The following is a 24,111-nucleotide window of genomic DNA, read 5'->3' on the forward strand; positions in this document are numbered from 1 at the left end:
TAGTTTCGGTGCCCCTAATCTGTTGATGGGGGTGCTTTATTTGACAGGGGGCCCTTTGGGTCTCACTGTCCTTCTTGTCTTCTGCAGCCCTGGGCTGACTAAGGCAAGGTAGAGAGGGGCAGGTTACCTGCTCCAGACTGGGTCCCACCTGAGAAAGGGTCCACTGCCATCAGAGGCTCTGTCAGGCCAGGCCTAACAACCTCTGTGACAGTTCCTTCATCAGGGGTAAGATCAGTTCCCTGAGGAGGCTGATCCTTTCCTAATGTCTGGTGAGGGGGAGATTTCTCTTCCTCCTCCATGCTCTCAGTTTGGGTGGAGTGATCCATCATTTCAGGCTTCACTACCCATGTATCAGTTTGAGTTTGGGCTGTGGCCATCACAGCCCCACCAACCTTTTCAGGAGGAGACTCAGTTTGGGTATGAGCTGTTATCATAACATCTCTGCTAATCTTTTCAGGAGGGAAGTTAGCTAAAGATGGGGCTGAGGTTTGCTCAGCCCTCCCAACCTTTTCAGGAAGGACATCTTGGATTGGGGCTGTAGCCATTACAGCCCCACTAACCTTTCCATGGAGATTTACCATTCTAGAATGGGTTTACTGTTCAACCTCAGCCTAGGCTGAGATTTCCAAATCATTACCAATTAGGCAACCTACAGGCAAGTTTGCTGACACTGCCACTCTCTTTGGGCCAGTGACACCTCCCCAGCTAAGATTGACTACTGCCATGGGATGTTTGGTTTCTATTCCATCAATGTTTGTCACCTGATATGTGGCATCAGGTAAAAGTTGCCTTGAGGGGACTAGACATTCAGCCACCATGGTGATGCTAGCCCCTGTGTCTCGAAAGGCCTCAACTTTCAAACCATTGATGAGGGGTTCTTGTCTATATTTGCGCAAGGTATTTGGGCAATCAGAGAAGTTGGCAAACCCCATGCCAGTCTCATAAACAAGATTATTTGGGGATGGGGACCTGGATAGGTCAGGGTCCACCTGTGCTCCAAAAGTAAACCCACCCAGATTCCTGGGTGTGCTCCCACTTCCTGGGGGATTACTGCTGACAGTAACAGGAGGTGTTGGAGCTGGCTTTGGAGGTATATTCTCTTTATTGCCATTCTTGGGACAACTGCTGTCTGTTTTGTAATGCCAAACCTGTTTACAGGCATGACAATAAGGCTTTTTCTGGGTTGAAGAAGTGTCTTGGGACCCACCCCAATTCTTGGAGTTTTGGGGCCCTGGGGAAGTCTTTTCCTTACGTTTATCCCCACCCTTCTCTTGAGGCTTGGTAGTCTCTTTCTTTTGGTCACCACCCTGGTTCTTAGGCCTGATCCTGGTTCTGACCCATTTGTCTGCCCTCCTACCCAATTACTGTGGGGAGGTCAGATCAGAGTCAACCAGGTGCTGATGTAGAAGCTGATTTTGACAATTACTTAAGATTTGCTCTCTCATAATTAAATTATACAATCCTGTATAGTCAGTAACCTTACTTCCCAGCAACCAGCCCTCCAGAGCCTTAGTGGCACATTCAACAAATTCAGACCAGTCCTGAGTCTGTGTCTTCTGGGTGTCTCTGAACATTAACCTGTACTGTTCAGTGGTTAAGCCTAACCCATCAATCAGAGCACTCTTCAGGACCAGGTAGTTTCTAGAATCCCCATCACTAACTGTGAGGAGTCTGTCTCGGCCTCTACCTTCAAAGGAGAGCCACAAGATTGCTGCCCACTGCTCCTGAGGGATCTGCTGTACTCTGCAGGCTCTCTCAAGTGCAGTCATCCATTTGTGGATATCATCTCCAGCTTTGTAGGGGGGCACAATCTTACTCAGGTTTCTGTTATCAAAAGACCTGTCTTTATCCTTGTGGATAATGCTGCCACCAGTGGGTTCTATTACCCCACTCTCTCTAGGCTGTCTTGCTCTAGCAAGTTTCTCTTGGGCCAGGGCAACTTATAATTCTTGTCTCTGGATCCTAAGCTCAGCCTCTCTCATTTTGGCCTCATGTTCCCTTCTCTGAAGACTAGTCATCTCCCTTCTGGAGTGACCATGAGAACCTCTAGAAGCCTGGGAGGTATTGGAGTCACCTGAGTGATTCCTCCTCCTCCTACGCTCCTGGTTAAGTCCACTTGGGGGTCTGGGCAAGGTCAGCCTTGCTTCAGTCCCAAATACACTTAAGTTAGCCTGGTTAAGCCTGCTGACTAGCACCTGGCTATTTCTGCCATCATCAGAATCACCGCTCCCCCCTTCTGTCTCCTCTTCTTCTTCCTCCTCCACGTCTACCAGAGGAGCTCCAGTGACTTGGTCACCCTCATCTACCTGGACTATAGGGACAGGGGCATCAGTATTGTCATCTTCAGAAGGAGAGCCTCCTTCAGCATTCCCTGTGGGGTTTGCTTTAGAGGTCTTTAGAGTCTCAGACTGATCTAAGATCTCTCTAAGGTGGTCTGTAGTAGGGGATGGCCCTGTCTTCAGATCCCTTAAGGCACAAAGCTGCCTTAGCTCCTTAAAGGAGAATATAGCAAATCTGGATGGTGCCTTTGGAGGGTCACTCTCAACAGAGACATTCCCAGTGGAACCCTCTGCTCCAGACATTGCTCTAGTGTGGGTGGATATGTTGCAATCTACCTACACTGGTGTTTACCTACTAAACCTATCTAGTAGTTGTAGTCAGGGTGTGCTACTCCCTATCCTCTACAACAACTAAGTTCATTAGAACTTAAGTATACTAGTCTTGTTTTATATGTATCTAGCAGGTACCTGTATGATCTTTCAAATGATAATCTCAAAGATTGTAATGGTAAAACAACAGCAAGCTCAGATCCCACCGCTGCCACCAATGTGAGAAGTTGGCCTGGTATATGATGCTCACTAGTTCTAGTGATCACCTTGTACCATGCCAAGCAACCCTTATGGTTATTGGTTGTAAGTCAACCTTATAGACCAGTTATCCTAGTGGTAACGTGGACAAAGCAGTCTTAGGCTAAACTCTGAAAGGCATGTGAAGCCAGCTGTATTATCATACACAATCCCCTTGAATACCACATGAAAGGACACCACACAGATATATATTGAAAATATATATATATATTTATTAACTAAAAATATCCCCTGAACTCTTTATGAGCACAGAAGCACAAGCGTTAAACAAAACACAGTTTAAAATACACAAAGGTTGCACAATATGGATGAGCCCTAGGGGCCACCTAAACCATATACTAAGAAAGTGGTATAAGAGATACCAATCGAAAAGGAAACAGGCCTAGGGCCTTGGGAATTGCTGGAGCTGATCGGGACTAGCAGTGACTAAGTCGGGAAAGGCCCGCGGGACTCGGGTGCAGTGTTTAAAGTGCATGCACTCACCAATGCAATGTCTATGGTGCGTAAAAGTTATAAAGTTAGTTAGTTAGGAACCTTCCGAGTGACCTAGAAAGCTGAAACTTAAGACACAGGCCCTAGAGGTGTGTACCAGTGTGGGAACACCGGCGTTGCTGAGTTACCTCACCCACAGGACACGGGTGCATAGGGTTGAAGTAGTGTCGGGTTTCGGCACGCTGGTCGATGGTGCTTGGAGCTGAAGATGCTGCAGGCGGCTCGATGTGAAGAGTTCCGGTGGATCCAAGGATGGGTCTGAATTTGTGAAGCCCTGAAAGCAAAGGGGACAATGTTCAAAGTCACTAGCCAGTGACTACCGTGGAGCCAGATTGGAACCAGGCGATGTCGGGTGCAAACAGGCGTTGAAGTGTAGCTTTTCTCTGCAGCCACGTGGACACGAAGAGTCGAGGACGTCCAGGAGTCGATCACAAGCTGTCCCACGCAGGCTTCTCGCTGTTGGCGGTGTCGGCAACTTGATTGGAGCAAACAGGTCTTGGCTAATGCAACCCACGCAGGAATCAAAAAAGGCTTATCACTCGGACCAGCAAGGTTAGAGCGGGTGCTCCCTTTTACTGGAGCGAGGGCAAGTCTGGAGCAACCAGACCCGCAGTGTAGTTTGTCGGTTTCGTCGCCAAGATGGCCGCTGACCACGTGGCTAGTAGCCGGGATGGCGCGTCGAGTGGCACGATGCAAAAGGGCACAACGCAGATCGTGGAGATGCTGGGGGGCTGATCTTCGGTGCAAGGGCTGCTCGGTGGTGGGGCTTCTCAGTCCCCAAAGCACAATGTTGAGGATGCCTCTGATGCTGCGCAAGAGGTCCGGTCCCACGTCTCTCGGTGCCTCCACGGGTCCCTTCTTTGCAGGGACTGTGGATCGGGCGGTGAGAAGTCTGGGAGTCTGGGTTTGTCAGGCTCTGGGCTCGGGCTCCGGCGGGAGGCGGCGGCAAAGCAGACGTCGAGTTGCTGGTTGGTGCCTGTGTTCACAGGGTGGCCACTCCTAGGCCACAAGGGAGATTCTCTTCAGTCTTCTGTGCAGCAGAATGTCGAAGTCCAGTCGTCTTCTTCGTTTAAAGTTGATTATAGGATGATCTGAGGTGCTATGGCAGTGCTCCCACTCTTATTCCCAATCTGAGGGGTGGATCACCTGCTAGGTCCCTCCTCTGGGTGGGACCAGGAAGGGGGGCGGTTACACCCCCTTTCCTTTGTCCAGCTTCTCGCCAGGCCTGGGTCTGGAAAGTCCCAGGACCGGTTTGGACTGGCTTATGCACGGGGACACCTTGTGTGCCCCGGGCATGTCTCAATCAATTCAGCCCTCTCCTAACCAATACACAAAATCCTGTCTGGGGTGGTGCTCGCACCTCACAAGGCAGGAATTCTTTTGTCCAAGCCTCCCTCGCTGGAAGGACTCCCAGCAGCAGGAGGTCAGACTTGTATCTGTGGTGGCAGGGTCCATTTTGTGATGCTGAGGCTCTGGTTAACTTTTAACCGGGGTTAAGGCTACACACATGTCGTGTCCCTCTAGAAGGGTGGAATGCTATCCCCGTCGACAGAAGTGCACTCTGCCTCCAGGATTGATGAGGCCTTCCATAGGAGTGGCTGATAGGAACATATGTGTCCAGTTAAGGTTAGATATAGGGATACTATATCTAAGTAAAAGGTGATCACACCAACTTACCCCAGCTGAGTGATCAGCCAGTTGTGTCAAAGAGGGAGGCAAGGCCAGGGGTGGCACAATACATGCTGCAGCCCCTGGAAGGTCTTGGAAACACCTATGCCCTGGGTACGTAGGGTACACTGTTACAGGGGCCAATAAGGTGAACCAGTTCCAATTCGTAATGCACCTAGGGTACATGGAGTCCATTTTAGGGAGAGAGCAATTAGCATGGGGCCCTGAATAGCAGGATCCCAGGCCAACTATGTCAAAAACCAGCTAAACACCAGGCAAAAAAGTTTGGGGGTAACCATAGTCAGATATCCACCTTCCTACAGTGGGGCTTGAACTCGGCCAGAGGCCACTTATCTCCACCTCTCACAGATGGACACCCCAACCCAGAAGCAACGCATTGCTCACTGTCGGGTCTGTATAGGGAAGAGAAGAAGGTTCTTCCAGTCTCTTCCAAAATATCAATTTAGTTTGAGATGTCCCCTTGATGTTGGGCCCACAAAGGCTTCAGATCTTTTTCCATAGCCCCACATTTGCCACTTGATGTTTTGGAGTCCGTCATTTCCAGCAGCCTTAGAGTTGGTCTCGGTCCAGTACCCAGGTTTCACATTGAAGGATGCTGCATTGAGCTTTAAATATGTATTTAAGCGTTAATGTTTACTAAAACATGAGGTTGAAAGGTCTATTATATTTACCTTTTGGACATCAGGTTTTCCCTCCTCCCAGTAAACACTGAGGGTTCTGCTTTGTGAAGTTTGAGTGGCAGGAAGAAGCCACGCTAAGCAGGTGAAGTCTTTTCAAAATTTACATAACCACATTTCTAGCTGCTGTGTGTCTACATTGAGTTTGGCAAATAATTTCGTGTTTTGGTATTTCTCTCTGCATTTCTTTAACATGCAACAGATTTTGCTCTCCTTTGATTTCCCCCCACCCGTTATATATTAACTGTTGCACCTTTTTTAGGGTTGAGCGCGAGGGCCAAAATCCACATGACAGATGATGTATCTTCAAAAATCATCCACCTTGATTTCTTAAACGTGCGTATTTTCAACTTTTTACGTCACATTTTCTCTTGTCCATTACATTGAGTTGATGATTTGTCTCTTGCCTGTTTTACATTGTGTTGCTGCTTTGTTTCTTATAGTGTGAGGTCCGAGCGTGGCACGCAGAGGGCAGCTGTTGGAATGGTACAGTGGACCATGAGTACTATATAGCCCATTTTACTGAATAAAGTCTTTTGCTATCCAACCAGTGCATGGTGACCTATTTCTTTTGCTTGCCTTAAGGCCTAGGTTACTGCTCCATTAAACCCCCTCCCCCCACCCCCTTGTTCGATGTCTCTGAATTCCATATTTGCCAAATAATAATCACTATTCAATCACTATCACAGACATTTTTGGCATTCTCACCATTTTTTTTCTTTTCTTTGTCAAATCTGCTTAAGTTTGGTTATTAGTTTTAGGATCCAAGGATAACTAGTTGAGAGACAGGGGATCTTTTATTTATGGAGGAGCAAAAACAGAATTGTTGATGGAGTACGTTTTAAATGCCAGGTAGCCTGCAGTCAAATGGGGTTCCTAGAAGGGTCTTGTGCTATTACATTTACATTTGATGTTATTTGATATTGTGTGACTGACTTTTCCCCAGACTTGCATCCTACCATCGAGACCGCTATGATTTCCCTTTAGATCAGGGCATCTATAGCTTTGGGGAAAAAACATTAATTAACATTAATTTGTTCTTTTTAAGCTGCATAATTATTGTAGACACAGCAATATAAATTCCTGTTAACCTGGTCATTGACAGGGAAGGACCGAATACAATATGGCTGCCGCCTTCACACCAGTGAACGAAGCAGCTGCATAATGGCTGTTTCACCCTTTGATTTTTTCCCCTGGTGCTGCGTGCACCTTGTTAAGCCTCTGACGGCATTTCCGGCACCAAGACGTGCAATCAAAACTTTTTTGTTTCCCGCTTCCGAGTAGTCGCCATTTTCTTCTTTTTCCCTTTGTGTGTTATGTTATAGTACCTGTCTAGCGCCAGGACGCCCCTTGGCTGGGGCATCTGTGCGCTATAAAAATATAATTAACATAACATAACATAACATAACAAGACTGCAAAACTTCTATCCTCGTCCGCGCAGGTGGCTGTTTTGAATGGTTGCCACGTATGACGCTTGCGGCTATCTACCTGTGACGGCCTCCCAATGAGGTGTCCTTTTGAGTTGCGTACGGTGGCACTGGCTTCGTGGTGTAATCAACCCTCTTTCATGCCTCTATTGAAGGGAGGCTGTCTGCCAGAGACCTAGCATTCTGCCTCCGTTCACCCATCACTAACAGCGCACTCCTTCTGGGATGTTTTTGGTCGCTCCCTCCCGCCCCCACCCCACCCCGTATGGCAGCGTCTTGTGGTCTGCCCGTGGTGCTCAGCACTTACAGGTGGTCACCGTCTGGACTTGGCATGCATGAGTAAAGTGCCATCCAGACCAGCCCTAGAACCACACTTCGTGGCAACCTCCTTGGCTCCAGACTTCATTCGCCACCACCATCGCTGACCTCATTGCACCCCACGGCTTCGCCTCCACGAACTACATACTCCTCACAGACCTGATGTTCTACCTCGACAACCCAAGCGACCCCCCCCCCATCCACTATTCTCCTGGACAACCTAGCCAACATCGTACTGAAACAGCTTGTCACCACGCCAGCCCACAAGGCATGACTCAGCCTCAACCCCCATCTTGGCAGGTGGGAACAACATCCGTTTCAGCCACACAACTCCCATGGATGGACCACCACTGCGTACACTTCCTTGTCAATAAACCCACGCCGCCCACGATGAAACTGGAGCATGGTCACAGAGGAGCAGCTCAACTGCACCCTCACCAGGACCAACCCCAACCTCTCAGCAAAATAACTCCTCAAATTGATAACGAACTGCTCAGACGAGCTTGCACCCCTATGTATTCCCGATAGACAGCGCCCCAGTAAGGCCACCTGGGTCACCAGCAACCTCCAAGAAGCCAGACTCGCCTGCAGACGTCTCGAAAAACTGGAGAAACAGCAAATCTGCGGAAGACTACCACCTTAAAGAACGCCATGACGGAATACCATCAACACATCACATCTACCAAGAGGACCTTCATCCAGTACAAGATCCTTGCCAACTCAAGCAACTCCTAAGGAACTCTTCAGCATCATCCAGGAATTCACCAGCGAAACCACGGACATCACCACCTCCCAGGACCTCTACAACCTGCTCCTACTTTCAGCTGAAAATCAAGGGAATCAACGATCGGACACATGACTCTGAAACCACCCGCTCCTCCAGCAGCGCCAGCCAGCCCACCATCTCTCCTGGACCCCGGTCACCATCAAATACACCACATCGACCTGAAAAGCATCTTCTGGAGCCCCCACAGACCCCGGACCCCCGCACATCTTCCACAGAGCTGGAGTTCTGGACTTTTTGGTTCCGTCCAGAGGTGTCAGGGAACAACACCCAAAGACCCCGGAGTTCCACCTGCCTTGGTGCACAAATGAACAGAAACACGGGCTTCTCGATGGTGGCGTCAAAGACCAAAGGTTTATTACTGCAGGGACACAGAAGTCACAGAAACTACGCATGGGCAGTAACTAGGAGCCTGTTCAAATTGTACAAAGAGGGTTGCTCCTTATATACTACATTTTGGCCTTCAGGCGAATTCTTCACATGTTAGTACATTCCCAAACCTTTGTGTTCTAAACAATAAATATTTGGCGTTGCACAGGAATCGTCGATAATATCTGATGCCAAACATTACGAAGAGGGGTTCCCACTAGTTCATCACAATCCCTTGTCAATATTGCATTCAAGAGCCGGACCGCCTCATCGTAAATTTCGTTACCTCCCCCTAATAAAGATTCAGAAAGAAAGGAACGGAGCCAGGTGTGGAAGATAGAAAAGTGGGATAAGGGATGTTTGTGGGTTGTAAATGGGCAAGGCTACCGGCTTCGGCCGTCTAATCGTGATCAGGACAATGGACACGAGAACCAGTTCGGTGGGGCTGGCCTCGGGCAGAGGAGGCAGCCTTTGTCGAGTCATGCAGCTACAGCGTGATCTGGTTTAAGGTGCACGTGTCATGAAAGAGGTGAATCTCCGGCTAAGGCTGCGTGTCCTTAATCGAAATGAAGTGATCAGAGGTTATTGCGTATGTGAGGGCAAGAAACACAAAATGGCGGCCATGATCTAAGATGGATGCCGTGGGTAGATCAGAAGTGTGTTTATAAAAGGAGTACTCTTGCTCGTAGCGTAGCGAAAACACCAGGATATGCTAAATGGATCATTTGCGGTTCGCTGATACCAATATTATGTATTTCCGACAATATTGAAAACACGGGTTCAAATCGTCACGGAACCTCAGACCCTCCTTTTGCCCTTACATAGGCAATTACTCAGTCTATGTCAGAGTCTAATTCTATGCTCATCAGGTCAGTGACATGCTGTTGTATCATCATCCTTTCTCGCGCCTTTTCTCCAAACGCAGGTGGTTTCCTAAAACAAGTTGCAGCACAAAGACTACACAGAGCAGGACCACACTGGATAATCAGGCAACATGAGAATAGGAATACTAAGATGACACCAATGACCATTAGAACCTTCCACCCCCACGCTGATATCAGAGTCCAAAACCACTCCATGAAGGACCAGTTTCCCTTGTCTACATGAATAGAATCGGAAATCTTGTGTAGCTTCGAGATCGCCTCATAGACTGTTGGAGCATTATTAGGAATAAAGACACAGCAGCTCGATTGGATCATTCTGCATACCCCACCTCGATCTGCAAGTATAACGTCTAGAACCATACGGTTCTGCAACGTCATGAGTCTATCCGCCTGAAGCTCAGCTGTCAAATTGAGAAAGGCAGGGGAAGAGCTAGCCGGAAACACATAAGTCTCTACGCACTCACTCCTCCCTAGCTGAGCTCTCGGATTTCTCCCATTCCCTTGCAAACAGACCTGACCTCGGTGAGGTACGACCCAGATTGGAGTTGAGCTTTTACGCTTGCTTTCTCCTAAACTAAGGCGATACTCTGAAGTATTCCAACTTAAATATACTCGCAATTCGTCTCTAGGGTAAGATGGAGTATTATTGACGTCCTTGATCATGTCAATAATTCCCTGGACTAAAGCTTTGTTGGCAGAGTTATATTTAGCGGAACGTGGTGGACGTGGAGGATAGGTTTCAAGGGCATAAGCAAAGATGGTTTGAAGGGCCTGAAATGATCCATTGTAGCTGAAAGGCAAAACCAGATAAGGAATACCTTTATCCATAGTGTGGGGTATCAAGCCACACACCCAGCAGTCTGTAGTGTTAACTACCAGTTGGTGTTGATGCAAGAGCTGTACAAAAGTGTTGTTAATGAATTCAGAGCGTCGAGCTTGCTCATGTTCAGGAAACGAGTGAAAAGAGTGTATAGAAGAAACAGTAGAAGTAGCAGGATCAAGGGGAGGTACTGTAGTAACTGGCACAAAAATCAAATTTATACTGAAAACGATTCCTCCCACCTAGTTATCAAAACAATCAAGAATGTAATGGCACATTGCATCAAAAAGCATTTGCTGTGAAGGATTCTGTAAAGTCTGTTTCTGCGAACATAAAGCACATTATCTCGTTGCAGCGCAGGAAGCTCCATCTTCTACAATCCGCTCGCGACCACTGATGATGTGTACGTAGATGAAAATGCCTCTATCAGCCCTGGGAGTTCCCAGAACCAACAGAAAGATCGACCTTGTGTCAGACCCCCGCAGATTCAACTAGGCACACAGCCACGACCCTACAGCTACCCAGACGGCAAGGCAATTTTAAAAACAATAAAACAATAGCAAACTTCCTGGCTGAAGGTAAAAGTTCAAAATTTCAAAATATCACAATGGGCAGTTGCCTGCTTTATTTGTCCATTTTACGATTTCGTAAATTATATCTTTGCTTCGCAGGTACTGTCTGATCGGCAAATAGCGTTTCGCTGGTAGCTGTTGCAGTGTTCAGGTTCGCAGATGACAGAGTTCTTTCTGATTCAGGGGACAAATGTTCAGAGTTCAAAGGAGTCTTTTCAGGAGGAGAGTCAGAGTTTGGAGTATCCGTGATCAATTCGGCATCGCTGAAAGGGATGAACTTTGGCGTGCTTTCAAATTCGGAGGAACCAATTCCCTTCTTCACCCAGTCGTCGTAAGGAAGTGGCAAAGGTACACGCTTTACGTGGGATGCATGCACCCAATGCTTGCGACCAGCCACACGAACTGCTGTTCTTGTTACAAGTAGGATCTGGAAGGGGCCGACGTATCTGGGCTGAAGGTTCTTCGTCCTTGCGAAGTTTCTGATAACCACAAGATCTCCTGGTTTCAGCTGATGCCCTGGACTCTCCGGAGGCTTTGGCAAAGCATCGAAAACCTGTTGGTGAATAAGACTCAATTTAGCAGTCAAGTCGTAAAGGTAGTCTATCAACATAGGATATTCTAGAGAACAAAACTCCTTAGGCCTCGGCACACCCCAAATATTTGCCGGGCGGCCAAAAACTATCTCATAAGGGCTAAGCCCCACTCTAGAATGTACAATTGCTCTCGTTGATAACAAAGCCAAAGGAAGTGCGTCTGGCCAGGCTAAACCTGTGGATGCTTGTATTTTAGCTAGTTTCAGCTTGAGGGTGCCATTGTAACCCTCCACTAAACCAGCAGACTGGGGATGGTTCGCACTGTGGAACTTTTGTTTCAGACCTAGGCCGGCACATACACTCTGCATAACTTTCCCTATAAACTCACTTCCGTTATCTGACCATACAATCCGTGGCATTCCAAATCTAGGGAAATATTCTTTGAGAAGAATTTTGGCAGTTGATAGGGCAGTGTTGTCCTTTAGTGGATATGCTTCGATCCATCTGGAAAAAGCACAGACTACCACCAGGACGTATTTCAAATTATTACAGCGATCCATGTGAATGAAGTCTAACTGAATCACTTCAAAGGGGCAGGAAGGAGGAGCGAAGTGACCAGCAGGAGTTGGAGTTCCCTTGCCAGGATTATGCATCAGGCATACCATACAATTTTTCACCACTCTCTCTGCACACTTACTGATCCCATCATTCTTCCAGACCGGAGCCAACATCTTACAGATTCCTTTAGAACTTATATGCGCTACTCCATGCGCCATTGTCACCACTGCAAGCACATACGCATCAGGCAACATCCAACGCTGCTGTTCTGTCAGATCAATCCAACACCCATTCGAATCCAACCTGCCCGTACTTTCTCTCCATACACGTTTTTCTTCCTCAGTTGCCTCTTTCTGAATCTCTTTCACACTTTCCATTGTATCCTCACACATTCCAGAGTCAGCAATCCATCTTGCAGATGTAGCAACATACATTCTGCTCATCATGTCTCTAGCTGTCTGTTTAGCGGTTTCATCAGCAAAAGCATTCCCACGACCAACATCATCCGTGATTGCTTTATGAGCACTGCACTTCACAATCGCAACTTCAGTCGGCAAGGTTAGAGATTCCAACAAGTCGTTAACTAGCTGACCATGCTGAATCTTAGTCCCATGGGACGTAATGAAACCTCTTTCTCTCCAGAAACGGCCAAAACTATGGGCCACGCCAAATGCGTACTGACTATCTGTAAAGACATTCACTCTCTTTCCCTTAGCTAAAACACACGCTCTTGTTAGAGCTATTAATTCTGCAGCTTGGGCAGAATTCTGACTCACTCTGGCAGTCTCCACAATCGTCTTCAAAGTCGTTACTGCGTAAGCAGCAGTCACATCACCATTCTCCCATTTAAAACATGACCCGTCCACATACAGCGTACCATCTGGATCGGATAACGGAGTATCCTTTAAGTCAATACGCCCTTTTGTCTCTTCCTCCGTTTTAAAACAACAATCATGTGGCTCGGAATCACTCGACTCTTGATCAGTCGGCAACAGCGTTGCTGGATTCAATACATTACATCTTTTGATCTGAATATGACTCGCTAGTAATGTCAGCTCGTAACCAGATAGTCTCGCACTGGTAAGGTGTTGTGTCTTAGTTCGGTTCATGAGTGTATCCACCGCATGAGGAACCATGACCACTAGCATGTTGTTCATCACCAAACCAGCAGATTGTCGAATGGAAGCCGCAGCTGCCGCTGTAGCTCTCAAACAACTAGGCAACGCTCTAGCTACCGGATCTAATGTTGATGAAAAATACGCACAAGGGCGTTGTTTATCACCAAATTTCTGTGTCAGAACACTCAACGCGCAACCTTCTCTCTCGTGAACATAGAGCGTGAATGGCTTGCTGTAATCGGGTGTACCCAATACAGGAGCTGAACACAATGCTTTTCGTAATTCAGTAAAACTCTCCTGACATTCATCAGACCATGGCACCGGACTCGGAACATTTTTCCCAGTCAAAGCTACCAACGGTTTTGCTAAAAGAGAAAAATTTGGGATCCACTGCCTACAGTAAGAGGTAATACCTAAAAAGGCACGTACTTCTCTCTGTGTGCGAGGAACACTCATCTGCGTAATTGCTTTTATTCTCTCTGGGGTCAACTTCCTTCCCTCCTTTGACAAGAGATGACCTAGGTAGGTCACTTCTTGGCAGCAGTATTGCATTTTCGAAGGTGACACCTTGTGATTCAAATTAGACAAATGATGCAATAACGAAATCGTAGCTGCTTTGCAAGTTTCCTTGTCATCGGCAGCCACCAGAAGGTCATCTACATACTGCACTAGAGCAGAACCTGGAGGAAGTACAAAGGAATCTAATTGACTTTTTAATGTTTGACTGTAAATGGATGGGCTCTCACAATAGCCTTGTGGAGCGCGTTTAAATCTGAAACTTCGACCTCCTAGACAGAAACTAAAAATATCTCTGCTTTCCTCGGCTATCGGAATGCTGAAAACGGCATTCTTCAAGTCAATGACTGAAAACCAAGTAGCTGTAGCAGGAATCAGTGTTAACAAGGCAGTAATGTCTGGAACTACAGGAAACTGCGGAACTACAATCTTATTAACTTCTCTGAGGTCTATAACAAACCTATATACTGGGGGCTTTGAAGGATCAGTGCATTTCAAAATTGGCAATACAGGACTATTACAGACATTTCCTCTAGTTTCTTCAACCACACCTTTCTTAATCAAATCTTGCACAATCAATAAAAGTGCACGCTCACCTTCACTAGATATTTTGTATTGAGGAATTCTTGGAAATTTTACATTCGCTTTCAAAGTGACTACATATGGTGGTATTTCCAAAAGGCCTACATCGTTAGGACCAGTCGCCCAAAGAGAATCAGGGAGTGAACGCAGCTCTGGCGGGAGTGCATCCATTGACAAGTACATCGGAGAGGTGATTCTTTTACCCAATGTAAGCTGTACTCCTTCCGGAGAACAGTACAATGTCGCATATAGCCGTTTTAACAAGTCTAAACCAAGCAGATTTTCATTACAACCTGTTGTCAAAATCAGGGGTGCTTTTAATTTACACGGTCCAACAGAAATAGACAAAGGACCAGATATCGGGTTGTAAACAGGGGCGCCTGAAAAACCTACAGAGACATTAGTTGAGCCGGACAAAGGTGCGCCAGGGAGTTTCGCATGAATGATAGAACTTTTTGCGGCACCAGTATCCAACAGAAACGGTTCGACTACACCTGATGTTGCTACTGCGACATAAGGCCCACTCTGATCCACTGGAACTGATACTACTCCCTCTCTCTGTCCATGGCTGTCCTAGTACCCATTTTGCTGAAATCCCTCATCCACTTCACAATAGTCTTCAACAAGATACTGTTGAGATCTATTTTGCTGGGCAGACTGTCCATTTCGTTGATCAAAGTGATTGGAAGGACGATCATTCGTTTGTGGAGGCATAGCACCTCGCCCTCGACCTCTAGAATTCTGCACAAAACCACCACGACCTCTCTGAGCTGCTGCTGCATTATTTTGCGCTAAGATCGGACATTCATTCTTATAGTGACCCTCTTTCTTACAGTACGCACACTGGTTCCACTGATATTGAGGCCTCGATGTACTATAATCTGTTCTTTGATACGAACCCTGTTGCGTATTAGTCTGATTCATGCGAGGCGGATACGCCTGTTGCAAAAGAACTTTAGTTTTTAAGTCTTTCGTTTTCTTGTCTGATTTCTCCTTTTCCTCTTTATCCCTATTTTCGTAGTACTGTGCAGTCGCAAGTATTTGCGCAGTTGTGGAAACAGCCCACGCACTCTCCGAATCCTTTAATTTATTGCATAATTCAGGTAACAAATTATGCACAAATTTATCGACAAACAGTCTCTGTCCTCCTTCTGTGCTCATATCCTGACCACTGTGATCTACAAAAGTCTCTTCGAACCTCGTGAAGAAGTCGGAGACACTTTCGTCTTTCTTCTGCCTGCATGCTGACAACTTGTCCCAATTAACACGCAATGCGGGCATCAGAGTCTTCATTAAGTCTATTATCCTACCTGGAAGATTAGCAATTAGGGGTTCGGGTTTTGCACCACCTACTTGCTGACCATCCGCTGCAACAATAGCTGCCCAATCACCACCTAGGGCAACTGGATGATTCTCTCTACGAATTTTAGCCCAAATTGGTTGCGGAACTACGTTCCCAAATAACATATCGATGTCTGCTAAGTTCATTATACAAGCCTCAACTGTCTGTGTTAATTCCTTATAGTATCCAGCAGGATTCTTACGCGGGTCTGGCAAGGCCTGCTTCACTGCTAGCACTTCAGCTCGCTTCCACGGAATGTGTATCCACACCCTTTGGAATTGGGCCGGAGCAGCTACAATACCATTCGGTGCGTCAGCTTGCACAGCTTCGCGCCAAATTGGAGGAACCTCACTCATTGGATATTGGCGACTTAGCTTCGTCTTGCTTTTCTCTAAATCCCTTGGTGAACGAAGTGATGGATCGCTCCTATAACTTAAAATCAGTTCCATCGCTTCTTCTATATTTTCACCTACTATCATTCCTGCAGCAAACTCTTTCTGAACCTTAATTAAGTCTTCTAGATTTGATTCAACATCGTCTTCTTCTATTTCCTCACGTAACAGCGAGCACATCTCGTCAAATACATACCGTTGCGTTGGTTCTTTCCACTGCATAAACGTTTCTAGCACATCTCTCGTACTATATCTCCTACTCTTCGAAATCCATCTGAGAGCCGTGGAATCTAAAATTCCTCGTTCCTCAGTACTAGGAAGCTGACTACGTCTTTGAACAGAGTCAGAAGTAGGAGTCTTGATTAAAGTTTTATAGAAAGGAGACAGCATACTAGACACAGAATCAGTGATTCTCCGACGAACAGAAAGTGGAGTCAACACACTCGCAGACGCAGAGAACACACTAGAGGTAGGAACAGATAGCGGGACAGTAGAAGTATCGAGAAAGATAGTTTTTGGAACAGTAGGTGTAAGCGAGACAGATACAGGTATAGAAGTCGGCAATCCAGGAGGAGGAGGAGCCGTAGGAACATTCACATTTACCACAGGAGGTACAGGAGCTTGATTCTGAGGGGCAGGAGCAGGAATACCAGGTTGTCCAGCAACCGGCAATTGTACATTCGGTAACGGTGGAGCCGTAGCACCTTGTGCATACGGTGGAGGTGACTGTAACAGATAAGACAACAGAGGATCGTTTTCTGAATCCTCTAGTATCTTAGCTGTTTTCGATGGCAAGGCAGGGTAGCACTTGTCAATCGCTAAATTATGCTCTCTAATGGCCACCTCTATGGCCTTCTCTGACTCGTTAACTTGCAGCTGCTTAGCCGCTTGCTCCAGAGTCAACTCTTCTTGCTCTTTTTGTTCTTTCTTTAACCTTTTCATTTCTCTCTGTTTGGATTCTTTTCGCCAGTAACGGAAAGAATCAAACATTGCCGGCCGGGCTTTCTTCTTAAACAATTTCGCTTCTAAATTATCAAGAATTTCGGGTTCAAAACTACCATGCAGTGGCCAACTAAGGACACCATCTTTCTCAGTATATCGGACCCACACCTCATTATAAGATATAGGACCCACACCATGTTTACAATACAAGTCATATAGGGGAGTCCCAATCGGAGGAACCAGACATGAGTCCTCCAATCGTGAGTCACTGTTGCAACTAAAACAAGACAACATACAGTTTCTCCGACTTACCATTTTGTAATCCGGAACACAGAACAAACAAAACAAGAAACAGATATGTGCACCTGAACCAAGAACTTAGGCCTACCAAAACGAACTGATGTATCGATACCCAAACTAAACCAAATAGATTATCGTAACCAGAACAACCAGTGATAATCTTATGAAACCAAACCAAACCAAGAACCAAAAAGGATTTTAACAACCCTCACGAAGTAACCAGCTAGCTATCACTAAATACTTAACTGAGGCACTGAAGACGTCACCAAGGAGAAACCCGTCACGTTTCGCTGTACTAAGGACTGCACCTCGGGTCCAAGACAGGGCGACGGTCAAGGCAACGGACCACTGCAGCCGTCCGAACGGGAACCCTCGTGGAAGAAAACGTCGGGCCACTTTTGCGATATGCCGGGATCGATGAAGTGGGGCGCCTCCCTCAGGAATCTTCACACGAAGCTTCTCGAACTCTTCAGGCTTTTGGACCGGTACCGAATGACGTCGCCCCACGTTGGGCGCCAATTGGAGTTCTGGACTTTTTGGTTCCGTCCAGAGGTGTCAGGGAACAACACCCAAAGACCCCGGAGTTCCACCTGCCTTGGTGCACAAATGAACAGAAACACGGGCTTCTCGATGGTGGCGTCAAAGACCAAAGGTTTATTACTGCAGGGACACAGAAGTCACAGAAACTACGCATGGGCAGTAACTAGGAGCCTGTTCAAATTGTACAAAGAGGGTTGCTCCTTATATACTAAATTTTGGCCTTCAGGCGAATTCTTCACATGTTAGTACATTCCCAAACCTTTGTGTTCTAAACAATAAATATTTGGCGTTGCACAGGAATCGTCGATAATATCTGATGCCAAACATTACGAAGAGGGGTTCCCACTAGTTCATCACAATCCCTTGTCAATATTGCATTCAAGAGCCGGACCGCCTCATCGTAAATTTCGTTACCTCCCCCTAATAAAGATTCAGAAAGAAAGGAACGGAGCCAGGTGTGGAAGATAGAAAAGTGGGATAAGGGATGTTTGTGGGTTGTAAATGGGCAAGGCTACCGGCTTCGGCCGTCTAATCGTGATCAGGACAATGGACACGAGAACCAGTTCGGTGGGGCTGGCCTCGGGCAGAGGAGGCAGCCTTTGTCGAGTCATGCAGCTACAGCGTGATCTGGTTTAAGGTGCACGTGTCATGAAAGAGGTGAATCTCCGGCTAAGGCTGCGTGTCCTTAATCGAAATGAAGTGATCAGAGGTTATTGCGTATGTGAGGGCAAGAAACACAAAATGGCGGCCATGATCTAAGATGGATGCCGTGGGTAGATCAGAAGTGTGTTTATAAAAGGAGTACTCTTGCTCGTAGCGTAGCGAAAACACCAGGATATGCTAAATGGATCATTTACGGTTCGCTGATACCAATATTATGTATTTCCGACAATATTGAAAACACGGGTTCAAATCGTCACGGAACCTCAGAGCCACCATCACTCCAGAACTACAACTCACCATCCAAGCCACCTTCAAAACCAGCATCTTTCCTGAGGACTGGAAACATGCAGAAGTCAGACTCCTATTAAAGAAACACTCAGCAGACACCACAGAACTCAAGAACTAAGACCTCTCTCTCCTCCCTTTTATGGCTAAGGTCACCGAAAGACCGGCAATGTCCAACTAACGAAATTAATCGAAGAGAACTACATCTCCCCCATCCCACCCCCCAATCCGGATTCGGCAGCAACAGCATCGAGATCGCTCTCCTCGCATCCACAGACGACATCCGCACTCTCCTCGAGCAAGGACACACGAAGCCTTGATCCTACTCAACCATTCTGCAGCCTTCAACACTGTTTTCCACCACACACTCACAGCCAGACTCCGACGGCATACAGGGAACGGCCCTCAACCAGCTCCACTCCTTCCTCACTGGCAGGACCCAAACAATCAGACTACTACCCTTCCTCTCCGAACCCACGGAAATCCACTGCGGAGTACCCCAAGGATCGTCTCTCAGCCCCTCGCTCTTCAACATCTGCATGGCCCCCCTTGCTGCCATCATTGGACAGCATGGACTCCGCATAGGATCCTACGACACTGATGCCTAGCTCATCCTCTCCCTTACCAAGGACCCCTTCACCAGCAGACTCTACTTTCAGGAAGGAAGGAAGGACGTTGCATCCTGGATGAGCAGCAGCTGCCTGCAGCTCAACTCGGAGAAGACATAGGTCCTCGGACTTTTTCCCCCCCTACCCCCCTTGGTTGGTACAACATCTATTGGCTGACTGCCCTCGGCGCCCCAATCCCCCACTGACCACTCCTGGAACCTCTGCATCGTACTCTACTCTTCCTTCTCCAAGACCCGACAGGTCCACGCTGTGGCCTCCACCAGTTTCAGCAGCCTCCGCATCCCCGAAAGACCCTCAAATGGACTCTTTTCCCCCGCCGCACAACACCCGAATCAAGAAAGACCATCACCCAAGCACTCATATCCATCAGACTGGACTAAGGAAACGCCCTCTACGCCACTATCAACAAGTCTCTGCTCTGCAAAATCCAGATCACTGGAAACCAGACTTGTCCTCGCCGTCCCTCGACGTGGACACATCACCCAACACCTGCTTGAGCTCCACTGGCTCCGCGATGAGAAGAGACTACCTTTCAAGATAGTCAACCCCGGCTACAAATGCCTCCAACACCGGACCCCAATATCTCAACGACAGAATCTCCTTCCATGTACCCAAGACGAACCGCCGTCCTTGCCCTTGCCGAACCCCTGTGCATTCGCAGAGCAAGAATGGGTGGGTGAACCTTCTATATCACTGCCAAGACATGAAACGAGCTCCTGATCGACATCAGACTAGGGGTGGGCGGAAAATCCGTTCCGCTCGCGGATTTTGCGGATTTTCGGGAAATCCGCAATCCGCGAGATTTGCGAATCTCCCGCAAAATCCGCAAATCCGCGAGCAGCGGATTTTGCTCGCACTGCTCGCACTGTTCGCGTGAGTTCGCGTGAGTTCGCGCCCCGCGAATAAGTGCAAAATTGCAGAAATACGATCTTAGCAAAACTGAAAGCAACTACTTACCAGGTTCAAAAGTTCAGGCTCATCATTAGTAGCCATTTCCTGTAGTGCTTCCTGAGGGGCCCCTCCAGAGTTCAGTTGCCAGTTGAAACTATTATGTGACCCTGCTCTGAACCTCAGAATAGTTACACATATGCCATAAAGGTCCTGAATTACAGCTAAGGGAGACAAGCAGGAGCCAGGCTGGAAGTTAAAATCCATTAATCAGCCCCTAATTCATTATTGTCAGTTGGGGCAGGGCAGGTGTTGTAACTAATTTTGCAACAATGAAAGCACTTAGCAAGTGCAAAAGATCACTAATCAGGGCGCACTAAGGAAGCAGGTGCCAGCTAAAAAAATATTCTGTGACACATTAATCAGCCCCAAATTAATTCAGGTCACTTGAGGCAGGGAAGGTGTGCTTTGCTTTGCCGAAAATAATGTACACTGGACAACCAGAGGGTGTGGTGATGAAACAGAGGGTGGCATGGGTGGGCCAGAGGGTGGCATGAGTAGTCAGAGAGTGGCAGTGGTGACAGAGAGTGGCAGTGATGAAGAAGAGTGTCCCAAACAGGCTGGACACGTAGAAACAACAAGTTCGCGAAACTTGCGACCCGACAGGTAAGTTCGCAATTTGCGAAAGTGTACAAAACCCTCGCGAACTGGCAGAAACACGGGCGAACACAAAAAAAAAAAATCCGCAAATTCGCGGGAATTCGCGGATTTTGCGGATTGCGAATCCGCAAATCCGCAAAATTCGCGAACGCGAGATCCGCAAAATTCGCTCATGCCTACATCAGACATGCCCCACCCTACACATCTTCAGGAAGAACCTCAAGACCTGGCTCTTCGACTTACCGGAGCTGCCCCGTGCCTTGAAAACCCTCATGCGTGAATAACATGCTTTAAGAATCCCTGATTGCCATATATCAATATCACCAAGTGTATGCACCCTCGCAGATGTGCACTGGGCCTGGAGCCCAAGCAGCCTTTTGCACTTTGGCAAGGCTTGCATTGTGGTTCGACTGGTGGATGGCCACTATTGACAGCCAAGCAGTCACAGGCCTATACCTGGCATGACTTGTATGGGTGCAGCATTCGGATACAACAGTTAATGCCTGGTGGGCCCCTGCAGGCCCCTATATTGGCACACCTTCGTACAGAGACACAGTGCAGACGTGCAGGCGGTTGCTGTTAATTTCATGCTCCACTGAGGCTACGTTGAGTGACCTCTGCCTCTGGTCCAGAGAGGCCCTGTAAGACCTAGGACCCTTTTCTTGTCAGCTTTCTGGCCCTGTGGTGCGTACAGCCCTGTTCTCCTGACCTCTTCTCCCCTCTCTGAGTTATTCTGGGCTTTAAGACCAGGTCCCCTTACTACTAGCCTGCTGCGCCTCCTCGCTTGTGCTCCTGCTGCCGCCTATCATCATTATGCCTCACTCTCTCCTCTGCCTGTTTCCTATACTGCTGTTATCTCTCAAGTGTGCTGTTTTCTCTTGTGCCTGATTATTAGATCTCCTAGTCTGCTCTGTTCTTCCTACTGACCGACGATGATACTTTTGTCGACCCTTTCATTAGGATGTGGTCTCTCCACTCCATATTGTTAGACTGATTGAGTGTTAAAAATCTGGTATATTGTATTCCCTCATTGTGCTTTCTCTCCCCCCCCATCCCCCATCTGCCCCTGAATTAGCCTCAAACAACTTGTCACTTACCCTACCCTGTTTTCACATCTAAAGACCTAGTCAAGTTCAACCTGGACTAACAGCTCACCTTGCCAACCACTACCGCATCCACTTCACCATCTCAAGACTTACCAACACTGGCACCATGCTCCCCAACTCCATGCGCATAAACTGGAAAAATATATCAGAAAAACAGTGGGACAATACTCAACGCTCACCTCCCAGACACAGAAAAGGCTGCAAAGAACTACTCCCAGTGGATCATAGAATGAGTTGACATAACTACCACTGCCAAGCCAGCCTGATCCAGATGACCTTTCAGAAGAGCCAGCTGGTTCATTGCTGAGTTGAAATCTACCAAATGCAACTGCAGGCAAGTTGAAAGGAAGTGGTGCACTAGCAAAGAGACAGGCAACCATACCAGCTTCAAGACATCTCTAAATCACTTCCACCCCACCGTTAAAGAAAAACATACGCTTAAGCAGACCACATAAAAGCCAGCACAAACCGCAGCAAGGAGCTGGTCATCATGAATGAGATCTCCAACCCCGCAGCCACGAGGACCACACCATCCCTTCCCTAGAAATGTGACACCCTCACTAACTTCTTCCATGACAAGATCTGTCAACTACGAAAACTTCAAAACCGTAACCCCATACCGCCGACTGCATCAGCCTGCTCACATCCGCAAACGGCACCTTCAACACCTGATCACCAATTGGGACCCTCACAAGTTAAGCCACAATCACCATTATGAACTCTGTGTACTCGGGTTCACACACAGACCACTGTCACCACCCCACCTGCAACCTCGGGAGCAGGAATATTGACGATGAGCTCAAAGTCTTGAACACCTTCATTACCACTGCATCCTTCCCTGAAGACTTGAAACATGCTTAATTGCAGACCCTACCCCACCCCCCCTGAAGAAATTAACTGCCGACCCAGTGGAAATGAAGATCTAACGGCCCATTCCCATCAAATGTTCTCAAAGACATTCAACCAGCAACTCGCCAAACAACTTGAACACAACAGTCCCCTAGACTACTTTGAATCTGGATGCTGAACCAATCACAGCACCAAGACAGTCCTCATCAAACCCACCAATGACATCCGGGCCCTCCTGGACTTCTGCAAAATGGCAGCCCTCATTCTCCTGGACCTATCAGCCTTCTTCAACAGTCTCCCATCACCTCTTGATCAACAGACTTCACATGAGAATCCAGTGAGACGCCCTCAAGTGGATCACCTCACACGGAAGAACTCAGAGAATCCTTCTCCCACCATTCACTTCAGAACCTGAAAAGATCTCCATCCCACATGGATCGTCCATCAGCCCCTCCATCTTCAACATGCATATGATCCTGTGGCCAACAGTCAGATCGCTCAGACTCAGCATCATCTCCTATTCACTTGACACCCACATAATCCTCTCGCTGTCTGAAGACCCCTCCACCACCAGAAGCAACTTCTACAGATGTATGATAAACGCTGCTGACTGGAAGAAGGACAACTATCCCAAGCTCGGCACGGACAAGACAGAAGTCTTGATCTTTGGGAACAACATCTCATCATGCAGCAATGCACAATGGCCTGCTTAACTTGGCCGATTCCCCCGCCTGATAGACCACGTATACAGCCTCTGCGTCCTCTAGAACAGCAAGCTATATCTGAATAATCAGGTAAACGCATTCTCATCGGCCTGCTTCCACACCACGCACATGCTTGTCAAGGTCTTCAGTTGTCTCCCACTTAACACTGGAAGGACTGTTATGCAGGCCCTTGTCACCAGCTGGCTGGACGGCGGGAACCCACTCTACGTAGGACTCACCGCACAGCTCCTGAAGAGACTACAGTCCATACAAAATTCAGCTGCAAGACTCCTCCTCGAACTCCCCAGAAGGACCAGCATCACACCCCACCTCCAGAAGCTACACTGGCTCCAGATCCATAAGAGTTTCCAGTTCAAGATTCTGATCTACTCATACAAAGTCCTGCACAGCGAAGGACCAACATAAATCAACAAAAGCATAACTTTCCACTAACCGACCAGACACCTGCGATCTTCCCTCTTTCTCGCAGACAACCTCTCTGATCCGCCAAGTTAATAGCCGAGGGCGCTCCTCACACCTGGTGCCCAAAGCTTGGAGCGACCTTCCCCTGCACCCCCTGACTACCCTAATCATCCCGGCAATT

General features: G+C 47.7%; 1 long non-coding RNA gene across 1 annotated transcript in view; it reads left to right on the forward strand.

Annotated features, from left to right (window-relative positions):
* Positions 1-24,111, forward strand: part of LOC147725788 (uncharacterized) — a 217,663-nt gene that overhangs the window by 9,520 nt on the left and 184,032 nt on the right. Inside the window, exon 2 of the long non-coding RNA XR_015309400.1 lies at positions 5,988-6,061. This is a non-coding gene — a long non-coding RNA (uncharacterized LOC147725788). The remainder of the gene's footprint in view (positions 1-5,987; positions 6,062-24,111) is intronic.

The sequence above is a fragment of the Lissotriton vulgaris genome, chromosome 3_1 (assembly GCF_964263255.1).
Source record: "Lissotriton vulgaris chromosome 3_1, aLisVul1.2, whole genome shotgun sequence".
Taxonomy (NCBI): Eukaryota; Metazoa; Chordata; class Amphibia; order Caudata; family Salamandridae; genus Lissotriton; species Lissotriton vulgaris.